We start from the raw sequence: 13,054 nt of genomic DNA on the forward strand, positions 1-13,054 counted from the left end.
CTGCCGGTGTTCATGCGGATAAGGACCCACACGTCCGCCTGCCATGCTGCGGATAACACATTGAACTGAACACCGATCAGCGTCACACTCGTGTAACAAGCTGACAGGTTACTGGTGTAAACTATTTCAAAAACCTTGTACTACTGCAATTTCCCTGCGATGTCTGTGATACCCAACAGGACACGTGTGGATCCTTCATTGGAGTGTATTATTATTGTATTCCCTGTGGTGGGCTCCCATAGGCGAATGAAATATGCACGTGCATGTGGTATTTCATCTGTCAGGGCTATAACTAGGATTGTAGAAATATTAAGGTCATGGGTCAAAGCCCCCAATCTAGCCCAAAAAAGAAAGTCTATAATATATATATATATATATATATATATATATATATATATATATATATATATATATATTGTAGTGTCACGGGCTGTCGCTAGGACAGGCTAGCCTGGGGCGGTGCAAAGAGAGAGATGAACACAGGCACGTCCGAGGGTATTTAACACAAAGTACAGGTTTATTTCCCATCCCACCAGCAAGGTAACATCCAAAAACAACAAAGTATCAAAAAAAAGGTCCAGTTAGACAACACAAAACATCCCGGAGGAGAAAGTGGTTAATTAACCAAACAAAAACTCAACCCTGGTGAATCCAGGCTACGAGGTCCTCTTCCTTGTCGTCCTCTTCCAGGTGCTCGTGGGTTCACCTTCCGCTTCTCTCTTTCCTTCCCAGGTGCTCTCTCTTAAGTCTCCCAGCCCTGCCTCAATCAGGTGCCTTAAGCAGCTGCAGCTGGGTGAGCGGTGAGGCAGGCTGGGAGATGTAGTTTTTGCACTGGTGGCCCTTTTGTAGCGCCCCTCCACTACCTGTCCCCTTGTGATGCCACAATATATATATATATATATATATATATATATATATATATATATATATATATATACATATATATATATTACTCATAGAGAATATACGTATATACAACAATTATTTCTAAGAAAGAAAATGTTTTCGATGAAAAAATCAATCAAACTCAACACAACCAATTAATCTGTCTAAAATAATCTCAGAACATGTCTCTATATTCCATATAATTTGTATCCAATTGTGTTATATCCAGGAAATTATTAAAACCCTTTAACTACCTGCTCTACATTTTGGTAGAGCACATTTTGAGTCACTATATCTCGTTGAAAAATGTATTGACCTTAATTTAAGCTGATTGAGCTATCTCTACTACTTGGTTGAGGTACCTCATTGTAAACAAATCTACTAGACGACACTGTGTCCTCTCAGCTAGCCTCTTCACAGGAAGTTAGCAAGACACATTTTCCTCCAGACATGTGGACACTATTTGGTGAAAATTTCAAAGTATAGCACTTGAGGTCTTACTGAACATAATTATGTAACTTGGTACAAAAACAACAACTAAGTGCAACGTTTTCCTGTGTTCAGCAATGCTTTGTGAAAAATCAAGTGGGTCTAATGCACAGTTGAGGAGTGTTGAGACAACAATTTTATAAATGCAATATTTTTCTGTGTTCCCTTTGTTTGAATCTACTGTTTTGGTATTTATATATATATGTAATTACATTGACCATGTAGTGACATCTAAACCGTTTGGTAGACACCTGTATTTACAAAACTGTAAATATGTATGTTAAAAAATTGTTGGGAGATTCTTGTTATTACTGCCCCAAAGAATAAAAAAATGCAAAGAAATAATTGTTCCATCACTTTTTTCTTGGTGAGGACATTAAAGGGTTAAGAAAAAGGAAAAATCTGTAAATTAAAATGACCTTTCCAAACACAAATATCCAAATTGTGTTTCAAACTCTCTTTGCGTACATTAGTTTTACTACATATAATCGTACTTTGTGAAACTCATGCTTTTTTTGTTGTGACTTTAAGGTGTTTCAACTCTACCGATTTTTAAAGGCTGAGTTTACGGTGTTTTGGATTGGATTGCATTACATTGTCAGGTGAAATATCTGCAGTACTCATGAAAATACAATGCGGTCCGACACATTATAAATCCCACGTAGACCTCAAAAGCGGGGAGAGCTGTTCTCCCATTAATGACAGGGTTTGTGGTTCGAGTTTAGCACGCTAACTCCGCTGCCATCTCCCTGTGTGTGTGTGTGTGTGTGTGTGTGTGAGTGTGTGTGTGTGTGTGTGTGTGAGAGAGAGAGTTGTAAAGCACCTGGGATAAAGGTGCTACAGTTTATTAAGCACTTACCTCAGAAATTGACATATACAGTAGTTATATAGAGTTAAACCTTCAATGGCAGAATGTCAATAGAAATTAAAACGGATTAAGATTCAACCTCATCTTGATGAATTTACATGTATGTCAAATTCTGTTAATTTCTTCAAACAAAGTCCCAAAACATGTTACGTTTGTGATTAGTTGTAGATTACAGTTATTCTATTACTTCTGCACCTTTTCAAACAATAGTACACTAATACGTGTTTTATGATGTGTAACAACTCTCAGTAATGAAGAATTGTCTTTCAAAGCCAGTGTGTTGCTGAATGAAGCAAAAAGTCATTTACCACTTCTTTCATCTCTCAGATGAAGGCAGCCCAAATAATAAAAAATAAAAAAAGTCTGTGAAAATGAGTACAAAAGCCATTTAATCGCTCTCATCTTCCTCTTAATAACTGCAAATTTCCCCTTGGGCCCATGGGAGAGGGCCTCTCTGTGCCGCTGCCACCTTATCTGTCGCCTCCATATTTCGGAAAGCTGAGCGGCTCCCTCAGTACCCAGCCCCCGGCCTCCTCTCGCTGAGGCCTGTGGGGAAGCTGGGCTCCTGGGCCCACCATTGTTCTGGCCTGGGAGGAAAGTCCAGAGAGAGCCCTGAAAGCTGGAGAATGGGAATATAAAAAAAGAACTTGAGCCACTGCTTCATTAAGCGCCAGCCTTTCACAAGCAAACATATCAGAAACATCCCCCTTTCAGAGGCAGTAATTAGCAATTTGGAAACCTTGCCCCCTCAGGATATACAGTTTCAATTTAGTCAGCAGCTTTAGATTCTTAGGCACTTAATATTCATTGTTTCTGCCATCTTCCAAATTTCTCGACGTACATTGTCTAGTCTTTCACTGGCGATAAAGTGTTTTATCTTTCATGTAATTCTTCTTTTCAATGAGCCCTCTGCAAAAGAAGTTAATTTTTATAAATAATTTTCGAAGGGATTTGCAAAGAATGTGAGGGATATGATAGCAAAGTGCTCTTCAGGAAGTGCCAGCCTGAATATCATATTGAGCTTTTGCTTGATTGATCAAGTCTGGCTGTAAATAGTGTACTGGAAAAGTTCCTGCAACTTACTCTGGAGTTATATTGCAGAGGAAACCTCTCCAACCGATGACAAAAAGTAAATGCTTTTTTTGATGAAATGTTGTAGTTTAAATGATCATATTTGATAAAAGGGCATCCAGAAATACCAGGACAGATACAACAATATCTTCAGTTTGCATGATTTGTAGTGTGACGTTGGCTCTTTTTTGACTGTGTTTGTATTGGCATGGCAAACCTTTTGCATGGATTTAATGGCAATGTTTGCAAACTGGTTATTAAGCCAAACCACATATTGTACCTCAAGGGGGCAAGACTGACACTTATCTTTGCCACCATGGAGCCTTTGTTTCAAAATGCTACCACTTCCATTCATTTCCAATCAGCATTGTCTAATGGAAATAATTGATTTTTGCCTCTTCTCCACAAATGAAAAAACGCTTGTGATTAAACATTTTGTCTCCAAATCTAAATTCCAAGATCCCCATCAACACTTGAGAAAGAAAAAGGCAACTCATTAAAGCAAAAAAGAAAGAAGTAGCTAAGACGTGAAAAGAGGAGGCAGGGAATGAAATAATGAATGGAGTCCGAGTGAGCTATCTATCCCAGGCAGAGCGCCACTAGGGATGCAAACTCTCAGCCACCAGAAATGAGCTACCTATCTGTGAAAAGAGTGACTGCTCCATCCTATTTGATTTGGCTCTCCTATCATCTCTTAAGAAGATGTCAGCCTTGCTTCTTCTATTGCTCTGAGCCTTTATCAACCCGGAGACGATTTCCCTGCAAAAAAAAAAAAATAGGAGCGGGAGACGCATTTCCGTGCCTTTCAGAGAGCAACACTAAAGAATAAGTGTTATGCGATAAAAAAGGGGTTGTTAAATAGATCTGTCTATTTGTATGGTAATAATGATCGCTTAAAGACTCGGGGCTCCGTGACTTGTAGAACAAGGAAACAAATCTGTATTCAGGTATTGTGTTAACGCCACTCTCCAAACGACCTTGTGAAACTTCCATACAGTAAAAAATGAATTCAATTTTCAAGTTTTTTTTCTTTGTTTGTATCATTCATTTCCCCGTCCTGTTAGAGTGACTAAAAGGTCCCTGCACTGAGTAAAGGTACACACCGCAAACCACTGGAGCTCTTTGCATTTCAAATGATCTTTATCAGAGTTTGTTATTGACAGATCTGGTACAGAGATTTAAAATCCTAATTTAATATCAATATTCAATTCAGCATGTCAGCAAGAAATATGTTAAATATGTTTTTAATACTATTGCTAGTGGTAGAAGAAGTACTTAGATCCATACATAAACAAAAGTAGCAATACCACTTCCTGCATTCAAATCTTCGCTTGAGTAAAAGTACAGTATTGACAGAAAAATATCGTAAATCTATGCATAAATGGTTGGATTTAAATATATATATATATATATATATATATATATATATATATATATATATAGAGAGAGAGAGAGAGAGAGAGAGAGAGAGAGAGAGAGAGATCTATATACTGTACATACATGTATTAGTGTTCTAGCAATGAGTTTGTTTCCCTTCATCAAAAGTGTACCTAAGTACAATGCTTGCGTACATAAACAGTAGTAGTAGTAGTATAGTAGTAGTAGTAGTAGTAGTAGTAGTAGTAGTAGTAGTAGTATGCCAAGGCCCTTGCTGATGCGACCCCTTCTCCTCTCTTTCTCCTTCTGTTTCATGGATCGTGGTTATCTGGATCGTGGTCATGCCTACTTCTCATTATTCATAATTTCTGTCATATTCATTGAATGTGTTGTAACTCTGTAACACTGTTCATTCTGTATACATGACATCTATTGCTTCTGTCCATCCGGGGAGAGGGATCCTCCTCTGTTGCTCTCCTGAGTTTCTTCCCTTTTTTCCCTGAAAGGTTTCTGTTATTTTGGGACTTTTTCCTGATCCGATGTGAGGTCCTGGGACAGGGATGTTGTCTGTGTACAGATTGTAAAGCCCTCTGATGCAAATTTGTAATTTGGGATTTTGTGCTATACAAAATGACCTGAATTGAATTGAATAGTCGTGGTAGTTTACAGTATATTCATGTCATTTTCCATTTTTACTGAATAATTAGCTACCTTAAATGACTGTCAAAAAGCCAACCTAACGTTCCAAAGGCTCCAGTTTTCTTGTACCCCGGTGGAATAAGCTATTCACAAAATTATCTGTAAAGCGTGCCCATAAACCCCAAGTGCTTGTTTTTGATGTTGTCAAGCAAATCAAACAGTAAGAGGGGGGTTGTTTGTTGTTCTGGGTTCTGGAGCCCCTTCTGTATATTGTGTCAGATGCATCACTGCCATGGGTGGCCATGTCAACCTGCTCCACAAAGGTGCGTTTGACGTGTCAATTTAGCAGGTGGCTGGTTGAAGCTGAGCCCGGTTGGTTGATCCTTTGATATCTGCGTGGCACGTCTGTGTCAACAACAAACAGTTCAGCCCAAAAATGTCTGCCAGGGGGTTGTGTGAATAATGCAACTGATTCTTCAAGCAAAGAACCAGAAGGTTAGACGTTTATGTGACTGCCAAGCCTCCACGTTACTGATGGCATAATACTCATTTTCTCTTTTTGGTATGAACAAATACATGGAGTGATGTAGCGGTTCTAACGGGTTAAGAAGATACAACATGATATTAAACAGAGGGAAATCAATGTGTCCTAATTCATCAGAGTTGACTGTGAAATCCTCTGATTAGAAAGGTAGGGTAGCTGAAAGAATCCCTCAGATACAATAAACCTGCTGTAAAAACTGCCTTTCTGTATGAACCTTGAGTGACAGAGAGATGTTGATTATTTCTAAACTGTAGTTTGTGATGTTGTACAGACCTTTTACATGTTGACGCGCGTGGAGGGAAAAGTACAAATATTCACCCTGTCGACTGGCCGTACCAGTGACCATCCCGCCCAATAGCAGTGGAAGAAATGAACAATCATTAACGTTATTACTTACACTTTTGCTTTTCCTGCTAATCAAAAGGCATTTTTTAAAAAGCAGATATCGTGATTGATTCGTCATAGAAAAGCACATATGTTACTAATAGTAATAATAGCTTTGCGGTATTCAAGTGGCCCAGTAAGCCACGGCAGTGTAACGACGAGCCAGCATGCACAATAACAGGTTTCTGAGTCATTGACCAAAAGGTAGCATCAATTCTAGTCTACAATTATAAATATATTTTCTGACAAAACAAGTAATATACTCCCTCTGAATAATGAGAGCATGGAGCACATGACACTCAGGCAACTCATGTGCCAAGAAATTTAGAAATAATTCAATGTGGGGCTGCACTGATGAGTGAAAATATGAAATGTCAATGCTCATTTTCATGGGAAATTAACAGCTGAGTGATTGTCGAGCAAATAAGAAGCAGCCCGCTACACAAGGACAATGTTAACAGCTCAAGAAAGTGGGACTAAACTAATATGTTGTCCCTATCCTTTCTTCCCCCTTGTGCAGTGTAATGTATGGAATTATTATTAACTATTGGTTATGAGGCACATGGAAACATTTTCACTACTGGTAAATAGTATGAAACGTGATTTAACAAATACCAATAACCAACCCAGTAAATATGAAGGAGTCATGACTACAAATCCCCAATAATTATAAGAATGTTGATTTGCAAGAAAGCATTGCATGAGATGTCATGTCTTTATATGTTGTCTTCTCATAAAAAGAAGCATCTGCAAGAGTTTTATTTAATTAAAGGCCACCTTTATGGTCGTCTCTGCCTAGTGGTCCACGGCACACACAGTGCCATGTAATAGCTTTGAGTCTAGATGTGGACCTTTATTACATATCATACCTCTCCTTCTCTCCTCACTTTTTACAGTCGTATTCTACTATCAAACTACAAATCAAAAGCAAGATTCACAGATTGTATAATTTATTTTTTCTGTATTTATTTGTTGTGTTTTTGGAGATCTGTCAGAGGGGTAAAATACGAGCCACATCAATCAAACGCCGAAACATTAAAAAGCAATTATTGAACCTAGACACATGAGCAGTATTCAAGGCTTAGAGAAAACGTCCTTAAACGTCTCACCACAAATTACGACTGTGTACATTTTGTGTTAGTCCCTCACAACTGTATTACTCTCGTGCCCACGCTGAGCAGAGGAGGAGGAGGAGAAGGAGGAGGAGGATGCAGAGTACACAAAGCTCTCCCGGCCCGGCGTGGAAAGCGCAAGCGGTAGATTGATTAGCCTACTCGGTTTGGCTGATTAATCAGAGTCTGTTCGCTGGAAACCAGCACCATTTATGGCTGATTATCTTCCCAGAGGGCAAAATCTAAAAGTACAATCCCTAGTGGAACTTAACAACCTCCATTGAAACCCAGAACCAACTCTTTATGTCATTATTGAAAATGTTGCTTTTACATTAGGTTTCATGGAGTTTCACATTACTGCTGTGGGAATATTAGGCTTTGCGTTTTAACATTGTAATTTGATAATGGCCAACAAGTCAAAGTAGAAGGAAAACAAATATTTCTCTTCTTCAATTTCTCTGTTTTACATCATTTTAAGTAACTTTTAGACCGGGATCTAGGAAACTGTGAAAGGTCTAATAAGCAACTAATCACTTGATCAAGAAAATAATCGACAGATTAATTGATAATGAAAATAATCAGCGCTAGTGCTATTTAATGACACTTTCCATAACGGTTGTACACTGTATGTAGAAAAGCACCAAAAACGAACTAACTGACCAACTGGCTCTGCTACAGTGACAGTGAAAGAAAGACTTTATGCAAAGTGTCTGTGACCTTTTACATTGAAGCAAGCTTGATATTATAGTAATGCTGACGCTTCCAAATTGGAAAGTGAACACCTATCACCCTGAGGACAGTTGCAATCACCCATTTCATCTTGTACAACTCATTCTCAATGGAGCCAGAGCATAGCGTGACACAGGACTTTAACTTGCCGTCTATCACTACAACTACAGGAGAAAGAAGCGAAGGTTTGCTAACATAAACTTAACTCTATCTGTGTTTTTGTGTGTTACTAGGAGTCCCAATTTATCTCTGAACAATAGGAAAGGAGGTCTCTGTTGGTAACAGCTTCCTCGTCTCTGTGGTGGACCCTTTAATGTTCACACCACACTTCATGCTATTGTCCAGCCCTGCAGCCAACGCTCGGCTCCAGAGTGGCCTTTTCCAGCCTGGTCACCCGATTCCATTTATCTACTGGGATAACTATAAAAATCTGTCAGCAGCAGGGTGGGTTTTTTCACTCAGCCCAGCCCAGCTGGCAGATTGAGAGCCCCCTGTAATGCACAAGTCTGTTTTTATTATTCTTACTGGGGGAACACTATTTCATCAAGTGCATGATTCCACAGAAGAGAGAAGATAGCCCCCGCCCGGCTATATTTCTTCCAATCAAACATTCCAAGGGGAAAAAATGAGTGGGTGCCATCAAATCCCAGAATAATGCTGCCAGATTTTATGTAAAAAGAAGGACTGATGGACAAATACAGGAAGGCAAGACAAGTTTAATGACGTGTGTTCAGGAGCTGAGATTGGAAAACTGACAGAGAAAAGCAGCCTCTTTGCTGGAATATAAATTGTTGTGCGCTGTAAAAAGGCTTTTATCTGGAGTGAATATGGGACGAAATACACAGGTCAGGGTTAAGTCATTTTCTCCGGCAAGTTAAGCGAATAATGAAGGCGAGCCCGCACGGAGAGGAGCACTGCTACTGCCAGTTTGTCTTCATTTATTATGCCAAATCTCATGATTTTGGCGTTGGCGCAGTGAGTACTCTGGCGCGCACCGGTGGACGACATATCGCTTAATTTACACAAGGTAATGAAAGCAGGGAATGGGAGGACAAAACAATTTACCTGCTGACAAGGGAAGAAGTGATTTGCGAACATGGTGGGTGAGCGAAAGAGCAGGCAGAGGGCCAGGGCCAAGGGGTGGAAGAGGAGCAGAGATACGGAGGAGGGGAAGAAAGGAGGGAAAGGGGTGCGGGGGGACATGGAAGAATAAAAGAACGAGAGGTGGAGGAAAAAACTAAAGGATGAGGACAGCTTCAGCCCCTGCTCGTCAGGTGATGATGATGGCTTCAATGAGGCAACAGTAAACTCTCACTCCCTCCCCTACAGACACGCACACAAACATACGTGCAATCAGAGGGCGAAATTGACCTCAAATCTGGAGGGTCTGTGCTGACAAGGCCCTTGTTTCACTCCTCCTTTCCCCACCAATTGTAATCACTTCTCAGAGAGCCACTTGTGTGGCAAGAATGGGAGGCTTGAAAATCACTCTGGAGCCGCAACAAGTATTTTCACCACAAAGACCAAATCTCTTGACTGCTGTCTCACACCGATTTTGCTGACCAGTTCAACGAGAATGTGTTTGATTTGTGTATGTTTAGTTGCTTTGAAATTGACATAATTTCAGTGGTTTATCTGCCCTGCAAAGATGTCCCCTACCAGAAAGATTTGCTCTGTATAAACATATATTGGAATCAAAGTTACCCAATTTAAGATTACCAGACAATGATCCAGATCTAAATGAGTGCTGCTGACAGCCAATCACTCCACAGTCTTGATGGATGCTTTAAAAGTGCACGATTGGCCATTCAGCTGATGGCCTTTCACACAAAGAGAAAAGAGTCTGGCTGAGACTCCCTGACAATATGGCCAGAGCAGCACTGTAATTTTCCAATCACTAGCCCTTCAGGCCAGGCCAGTCCTTAGGGCAGTAAGATCAGATGAGCTCCGGCATTTTCTTTTGTAAGAGGCCAAACTCTATTTGTCTGCTCACAGGAACAAAAACAATCAGGGAGTCGAGAGAGACCGGCTTTTTGGTCTCTCTGGAGATGGGCCAAAGACAGAGCAGGAGGAGAAGGAGGGGGATGGAGGTGGTGGGGGAAGGGGCGATGGGGTGACACAGATAACCGACTTCCCCCCCCCCCCCCCCCCCTTTCGCCCCCACCCCTCGCCCACTGTGGGTGGTTGGTTCTTGTGATGATGAACGGGGATGCGACTCAGCACCAGGTCCCTGCTGTCAGGGCTCTCCGCAGGACGAGACAGAGAGAGGAAGTGTCACTCTCGGCGGGCCTGCTGGGCCAACCTGGACTCTGCTGAGTCCTGCTGCTCGAGTCTTCACAACAAATCAAACACCATAACACCCACCCCTCCCCGAACACGGCCACACGCACAGCTAGGCCTCCGCCACTGTATGGAAGAATGCGGTAGAAAACATTACCAGGCTGTTGAGCATACTGCTTCTGAATATCTGCTTCTGTTTGGTTGAGGAATATTTAGCTGGTGCCCTCCAGTCCTGCGGTGTAGAGGGGGGGGGGGGGGGGGGGGGGGGGGGGTTGCAGCCTCTACTCTGTCTTCCACCCTCCCCTGGCCGCAGCTCTCTCCACAGGCGTATTTCCCCTCACAATGAGAGGTGACAGTGAACAGTGGAACTCGTCAGTGTGAATAACACACAGTCATGCTTGGTGAGACCCTCTGGTGGAGCGTGTCATACGCACACTCGCACACAACGCCGCACACACCGAGGCTCAAGGGGCCAGCAGTAGGACACACTGTCAACCTCAGTGCCCTGCCTTCTATTTCAGCTTAACTGGGGACAAATTGAGCAATCTGATGGGTTAAATTTGACATGTTTGCCCGACTGACCTGTTCTTGTTGTACAGTACAATCACTTTCCATAACTACACGGTGTGCTAAAGCATCTACATGAGTTCTTAATGAATGCAAGCAACATAACGTTCAGTCTGGGGTCATAACGAAGGTCAGAGTGACATTTGTCAAGTTTACAAACTCAGCTAAGCTCACATTACTGTACCATCAGGTCTGTGGTGGTCGCATGTCCCTCAGTGATGTGCTGTTCTATTGAGTCATGCAGTGTCCTTCAGTGGCACATTATAAGAGCAGTCCATAACACAACCAGTGGTCAGGCTTAATTTACCCACTTTCTCTGTCCACTGCCCCATCAGCATATAGTATCACATAACTGCTAATGGGCTAATGGAGGGAGGGATGGAGGGAGGGAGCAGGAGCGAGAGAAAGACAGCTATAGTTAGGGAAATGGAGCTCAGGTTCATCCAAACATTTAATAACGTATCCAATCTGGAGCATTCACCTCTTACTGGGCTAATGATATCGTTTAACTTGCCTGGGAGAAGGGGCCAGCGTGGACACTGCTTCTTACAGCGTCATCACATAACTATGACTTATGCCAGTGCGGCCTAGCAAGCCGGATGAAGTCAGCTTGCCATAAATGTTAATGATCACTTACACAATACGAACATTCTCAGGGTTTCCACGACATTGGCAGGGAAATATGGGCGGCGTCACGCAGAAAGGAGAAGTGTGGAAACAGATGGAGATGAGAGACGTAAAAGGAGAGGAAACGCATGCTGCAGGAAGCAGAAGGAGGAGATATGTGTGTGACATGTTTGGGGACGGTGAGTTTAGACTCGGGCAGACACAGTGTGGGATCAGGTTTTGTGGTCACCGGGTTGCTGGAAGGCCAACGTCAGGCTGTCCCGAGTATCACATCTACGAGTAGTCTCAATGTTTCAATGGAAAAACAGCAGCTGACACTCAATGCTCACGGGCCAACGGCTGACCTCATTCTACGAGTTGAAGGCACTGGACAGAAGGAAAGAAAGCCGGGTCGGACCAATAAGGAATGTTGATGCTTTATTCCGCGACGCAGCGGAAGTTTCTAATAACTTTCAAAAGTTGTGGGGAAAAAACAGAAAAGGCCATAATGGTGGGAAAATAGATGGGGCATAATGAAAAAGGCTGAGTGCCTTTTTTAATAGCTGTAAAATGGCTAATTAGTCCTCTATGATTGATCATTGAGGGAGCACGCATTGGGAGGTTTGAGTCTCCTGGGCTTTAATAGTGTTCTGGTAAAATAATGTTACATATCTGGTGTAATTAAGAAACGTTCTGTGACCTCTGTGACCCTTGAGTGTGGTTTGTGGAAATATTTTTACAAGGGGCTCATCTACTGCTGTGTGAATAAATATGTATTGTAAGATGTGCCTCTTAGCATTAAAACTAAACCTAAACTGCAGAATAAGGGATACTGATGGAGGTTACCTACCCAGATATTCTGCACAAAAAAGGAGAAGGCTTAACCGGCCAAAGAGAAGCTGATCTCTCATGTACTCAATATTAATGTCTGTTTTGTGCCTGTCCCGTTTCAGGAGGACCCAGGTCCTGCGGTGGAGCGATTGAATGACAGAGATTACCTGTTCGGAAAGCCCCGTGAGACAGCTGATTGATAATGCATGACACAAAAATGTATTTGTTTACCCACAGATATGGCTTTGAGCCGGGTTTCAGTTTCTTATTTTTTCTTCAGAAACCTGATTAACTGGACTGAAGTGGATTGAGTGGAGAGCCATGGGTCAAGGGGTCTCAACCGAGCGTCGACTTCCACATCTGGCTCCATAGGTAACAGTACCTTCTCGACCGGGGGTCGTCCACATCATATTCATCCCATTCAGCCTGTGTTGTCCTAGAGGGGATATAACATGAAAACATAATCTCGCACCACAATTTCATTCCTTCAGCAGCATTAGATTAGATTGAAACTTCCCTGCACACTTTCCTAAGGCTGTCAAATGAGCTGTCAGTCATGTGTCAGAGTCGGCCCCTGCTCATCTGCTCTAATACATCACACAGCCTTTTATATGGATCAGTATGAGTGGGACTCTCTACACAAACGCCAGCAGCTCATCCGCTGGGACGCAG

General features: G+C 42.0%; 1 long non-coding RNA gene across 1 annotated transcript; it reads left to right on the plus strand.

The window, feature by feature from the left end:
* The first annotated feature begins 11,688 nt into the window (after window positions 1-11,688).
* LOC117725347 lies at window positions 11,689-12,744 on the plus strand. The gene is made up of 3 exons (XR_004608919.1): window positions 11,689-11,751; window positions 12,505-12,565; window positions 12,663-12,744. It is a non-coding gene; the product is annotated as an uncharacterized LOC117725347 (long non-coding RNA).
* Window positions 12,745-13,054: the final 310 nt, after the last annotated feature.

The sequence above is a fragment of the Cyclopterus lumpus genome, chromosome 22 (genome assembly GCF_009769545.1).
Source record: "Cyclopterus lumpus isolate fCycLum1 chromosome 22, fCycLum1.pri, whole genome shotgun sequence".
Lineage (NCBI taxonomy): Eukaryota > Metazoa > Chordata > Actinopteri > Perciformes > Cyclopteridae > Cyclopterus > Cyclopterus lumpus.